A 6,000-nucleotide genomic window follows, 5' to 3' on the forward strand; every position below is an offset into this window, starting at 1 on the left:
TACAGCTCTTTTCTGTTTGGGAAGTGCCAGGGCATGAAACAATGTAGAATTCAGCTAACAAAGAATGTTTTTTGTCTCAGCTTTGTGCCATTGACCCTGTGGATATGCTGGTCAAAGTCAGTACTTTCTTCTGTAAGCCTTGCATCTCTGAAGGAACCCTATAAGTCATCGCCCACTGTCATGGTCATCTGTTTTTCACAAATTTCCACCTTTGCTCCAGATGCGTTCTCTGATAAATTCTGAAGAGGAATATTATTTTTAATTGCCTTCCCAATATCTCTTCCCTGTCTTCTGCCTGCAACTCTTATGCTTTTTACTGTTTCAGGCCTCACAAAGGACATAGAAGACACTGATACACAAATGGAGTTGCTGAATTAATTCAGGATGGGAAGGCAACTCTCCCTGCACCACTTACGAAAATTAAGCAAAGAGCTTCCATGTATGGTAGGTGTCACCGCGTTTCACCTACCCAGAAGAACTGCCCAGACAAATGAGCCATAATTACGTCTGCTGAGCTTGAACTGACTAGATCAAGCCAGTAGAAGCTGGTAGCACAGGTAAGGTTTCTTTTCTTGCAATTTGGGTGGAAGGCTGAAGGGTTACAGAAACTGCAGTGGCAACTGTTAATTTGCCTCAGGGACAGAGAACATCAAAGACATTGGGCCTCAGGCCACATGAGTAGCAGAGCCGTTGCCAGCTTACGTATTGATGATCTAATGCAGAAAGTGATAAACAGTTTTAGGTAATAGCCCCGTGGGGGAGGCTACCACATGTGGTCATCTGATACTGCATTGAAGCTGAAGGCCAAGGAGAACTGCAACACACAGGAGTTAAGCTGTCATCCATAGACCCAGCAGGTCAGCCGGTCCGAATGAGCACAGGACCACAACTCCCCCTGACCGCTGGAGGAACAGAGTAGGCTAGGGGCAACGTACATCCTAAAAAGGCGTCAGCTGCCCTGCATCCTTCTAGGGCAAAGGCTTGTCTCAGGCTTTGGAGCTGCAAGTAGGTTCCAGGGTCTTGCACCCCAAAAGCCAGCCCCTATGCTGCCAGTTGGAGCCCCACCTTGCTTACACTGGAGGTAGATCGTGTCTTCAGGGCAGGAAGTCCTCCCTCTGCTCACTCTCTCTCTGCTCTCTATTAGTTTGAAGTCTCCTTTTTTTTTTTTTCTGAGAAAAAAAAAAAAGTCTTTGCAATTCTTAAAGCTGTATATTCTGCTGAAGACCCCAGATCTAAGGATGGAGATGTGATCCCAAAGGAACATCACCTGATAGAAAGAAAAATAAATGAAATTGTAGGCATTGGATCTCCACTCTAGTTACTCATAATACCCTCACATCCTACGTATGTGTGCTGTGTTTCCTTATCATTGGGTCAACAGAGATTTTGCAGAAAGTTTTCAAAACTTGAACTTGTCTGACTGAGTAAAAGACAGCATTTCTTACCAGTTTTAGTTTTGCTTGGGACAGCAGTATTCAAAGAAAGGTCAAAGACAGCGGTGTTCAAGAAGAAAAAAAGTCTGAAGGTGCCACACAGGCAACCCCCCAAATCCCAGATACTTCGTTAATGGTGTCTTGGACCATGACTTAAATTGCCTGTCCGGTGCTTTCCTTTCTTTTCTTTTAACAAACAAACAAACAAACAAACAAGTGTACTATCAGTGTGTTAGTAGGCATGCCTATGCCAGAGTGTCTGTCAGAAGAGATTTACTAGCTCCTGGAAAGATGCGGAGTTTTGGTGCTGAAATGTTATTTTCTGAGGCAGCTAAAATATGAACCATTGATCTGAACAGACGCTAGGTGAGCAAAATGGCTCACAAACCAGGAGTGCTTAAGGCTTTTGCAGGCCTGCAAGAAAGCATTTTAGAAGAAACAACGTGATTGTGTCAAAAGAGGGATGTTCAATGTATGGAGGGTGTATTTCAGTAGTTATTCAAGAGTTTTCCAAATACAATGACAGTGTTAAGCACATCTCAGCAGTGATATATATATATATATATGCATATATATATATCATCCAAATAGACCCTGACTTTGGGATTGAAAGGCAAGCCGGGCTCTGAGATAGCTGGGACTTTAAAAACTATTCTTAACAGGGAATGCACGCATCAGAAACTACAGACAGAGCAAGGAAAAGAATTTCCAAAGTGCCTTCTAAACAAGTTGTTAAGCAGTATTATGGTCCCCATCCTGTTACTCATAGTGAAGTGAAAGGCTCAGCCACAGAACATTTTAAAAATGCTGAAATCCAAGTTATGGAAATAGTTTATGGTACACAGCACTTTCTGCTACTCCAATGTGTTACTGGAGATTTTGAAGGGCTGTAACTACAGCTTCCATAGAGCTGTCAGAGGCAGACCTGTGATGGGAACCTTCACACTCTGGTAGGGTTTGGAAAGCCATTTAAAGCTGAATAGAGTTTAAATAAAGTTTCCCATGGGCTGGAGAGTGAGGGGAGGCCCCAGATGAGGCTGGTCAGGGCAATTCAGGCCTGTTAGAGTCCTCAGGACCACGACAGCTTGTCTGGCAATACCCTGGACCTACCTTCTGTCTCCCTTCATCTAGGAAGACCTAGTCCTAGCTTATTATAAAACAGCATTTCTAAGAATTTTCCTGGGGGGGGCGCTCTGTGTGCAAGTGTGTGTAACAGACAGAAGAAGCCCCGAGTGACAGGGGCCTGTGCACCTGGGACTTCATCAGCTGGAGAGAGCAGCCAAGCTGTTGTGTGTGGGTATTAGTACGGGTTAGGCTGAGTTAGCGTAGCTGTTAGCACAGACCTGTGAACACTAACTGACTTTTTACTCAGTTAAAGCATGATCGACCAACAACAGAGTGGTTTTGGTTTTGCTCAAGGACACAGCCAAGCTGTGCAAACGACCTACTGACCACCGTGAATTGCAAAAGCATCCAGAAAAGACTGGAGCAAGCAGACTGTGAACATAAGCAATGGTGAGAGCAAATCAGAAAAGAAATGGCTTAATTATCAACAATGTATTCTCTAGCAAATCCCGTACCTAAGGGCACTGAGAGGTACTGAGAGTAATTGGATGTGGCTGAAAAAAAGACTACAGGGAGGGAAGACCCATGACCAGGATCATCTCTGCAACTTGTGGGGAGCCCAGGGAGAGGGACGGAGCCCAGCACAACCTCATGGCCCCGTGCCAGCACGACACCCAGCACAGCAGGAACCACCAGGCTGAGCCACCCGACCTCCCTCCAGAATTGCACCATCCCTCCCACAGGATGAGGAGCTTGCGAAAGAAACCTCAGCTCCAACCCACCCGGCTTGTGTCCCTGACTGCATCACCTCTCCCATGGCACAGGGAAGTCGTGCGAATTGTAAAATTGCATATATTTGTGCATTGAATATAGTTGGCCAGAATTTGAAGGGAGGGGGCTGCAGGAGGACCTGCGTGGAAAAAGAGCTTAGCGCTACCCTTTGCTGAGTAGCCCAGCTGGCTCCAGTGGCCCCATCGCAGGACACAGCTGAGCCCATCAGCCAAGCTGGTGGCACATCAGAGCCAAGCAGGTGAGTTTATAGTGCCTCCTTGAAAGGTATATTTAAGAAAGGATGGAAACTGCAAGCACAAAAGACAAAAACACCAGGTTGGAGAAAGAGGAAGAAGACCATGACCAAGAGGCATGACTCTAAAGGGACAGCTACTGATGGAGGAACCACCACCATGCGCCAACCCCAGCCTCCTGCTTTGCACATGGTCTCATTTAAGGGACCGAGCAGAATGTGGATGAGGGGACAGGATAACAAAAAAGGGGGAGAGGGGTGTGGAGGGAAGTAAGGTTGTTCTCCTGAAGGGTTTATTTGCATGCCATTGCAGAACCAACTCTCTGAGATCCCTGCCAGGAAGGGAGGGTTTCACTTCCACTACCCCTTCTGAGTCATTTGTTACTGTCAAGGATATTACTGTCACTCCAAACTAGACTGTTCTGGTTCAGAAAAAACACAGACAAGCCTTTCATCAGTGAAGCCTCTTTTCAAGTCTTGCTCCTGGTCCCAGGGATGAATCTGAATTTGAAAAACACCTGGGATGAAAATGAAAATTATTATCAACAGGTCAAACCCTCACACTAACTCCAGCCTGAGATTTCTGAAGGATCACCCAAACATCTTCGTTCTTAGCATTTCAGTTCTTAGGGCCCAGAAAGCGTCTCTTTTTAGGAATCACTCAAAGATTTTTAGGGATTCTCAATGTTCAGTCTTGGAATGCTGCTACTTACATGCTATGATTGGTTTGAATCAATATATTGACGGTGATGGGTATGTAGCTCTCTTTTTATCTGCCAAAGGATACTGTGTCAAAGGAAAGGAAGCTCCTTAGGTCTGTCTGCTTGATGTGCCATGGTAGACAATTCTGACGAGCAGCACTATCCACCAGGTGGCAGTGAGAGACAGAGGAAATCTGGCCAGTGGAGCAGCAGAGGTGAGACTGAAAACGCTTCTGCCTGAACACGGCCCCGAATTAGATCTTGAGTTGCCAGGAGTGAAAGAAACTGGTATATTGGGCATAGCTGGCAGTTCTGGTAGCAGGGGAGCTAAAGGGGTCACCTGTGTAGGAGAAGATCACGGACTGCCCTTCAGTCACAGCCAGTTCCAGCTGGAATGGACAACACCAACCCATCCTGCACCAAAACTAGAACCAATCAGAGAAGCATATAGCCCTCCGTGAAAGCATATTTAAGAAAAAAACAGCTGCTGGAGGTAGGAAATACAATGGGAGACGTGAGGATGTGTAAGGAGCGGTACAGAAGGAGGCTCAAGAGGAGATGATGGGAGATGCAGGAGGAGACTTACGAGGACATCCCAGGCAGCTCTCCCTGCAGGGACTGCAGCTGATGAAGGAACCCCTGCAGGAGCAGGTACAGCCCCGAAGGAGACTGCAGCCTGCAGATGAATTTAGGCCTAGAAGAGGGTGAGGAGTTGCTGGATCCCTCTGGGAAGGCAGCACAAACCACATGCAGGCTGGGAGATCTCTCATTTCCCTCCTCAGCTGTACGAGGAGCCCTCTGTGAGTCTGCAGAGATGTACGCAGGGAGGCAGAGAAATGGATAAAAGAGGCAGAATTGGAAGCAAGCAATATGCTCTTTCTGGAGTACCAGTGCTAGAAGTGGATGCATCCAGGCCTCTATCCAGAGGTGAGTTTGTACTGTGTGCGCAAGAGTCATTAAATCCACCAACAAAAGGTCACTGAATGCAATGCTATACGCCATTGCTGAAACTTCAACTCACAAGTCTTACCATCCACAAAATTTACTTATAGTGTGGAAGTTGGGCTCAGACTCGATTGTTCTTGTGGGGTTCCTTCCAACTCAGGATATTTTATGATTCATGTTCTGTGAAGTGCATGAACTGACTTTGTCATTCTAGCTCACTTGAGAAAGTAAGGAAAAATCTTTGAGTATGTCCAACACTCTCAGTTCTTCAAATATACCTACTCCATAACACGACAGTTTAACATCTGTATATATGTCACGTTACCACGTGTGCCTTCTGAGTGTTTTATTGGCAGAACTCACATTTTAACATTGACAATATGAAGATGAATGTTAAATGTTTACCACAGATAAGCAAACAATGAAATTACTTTTCCTTCCTCAACACATTCTATGGCCTGGCATGCTGAACAAGTGTGATGTATACTGAGGAAATGGCTCTTTACTCTTTTAAAAAACAAACATTACCAATGAAAGAGTTAGTATTTACCATTAGCTACAGTTGAATATTTTATGCTGATAGCAGAATTACAGGTAGAGCTTTTTAATAGAAAAGCATTTGCTTTTTTTTTTTTTACATTCTTGTAATAGTTGTTGTGTGGATATTTGGGCTTTTATCTTCTCAGTTATCGCTGAAGTAGCCCTGCATATCATCTTTCTTGCTCGGAAAGAAAGTGGTTTCTCATGTGAGAGCTCTTGAGCCTAATTGCTTCCACAGAGATGGACACCACAACTGTGGTCACCGGTGCTCAAACCACGGCACCAGTTTTGT

This window comes from Anser cygnoides, chromosome 1 (assembly GCF_040182565.1).
Source record: "Anser cygnoides isolate HZ-2024a breed goose chromosome 1, Taihu_goose_T2T_genome, whole genome shotgun sequence".
In the NCBI taxonomy this organism is placed as follows: Eukaryota; Metazoa; Chordata; class Aves; order Anseriformes; family Anatidae; genus Anser; species Anser cygnoides.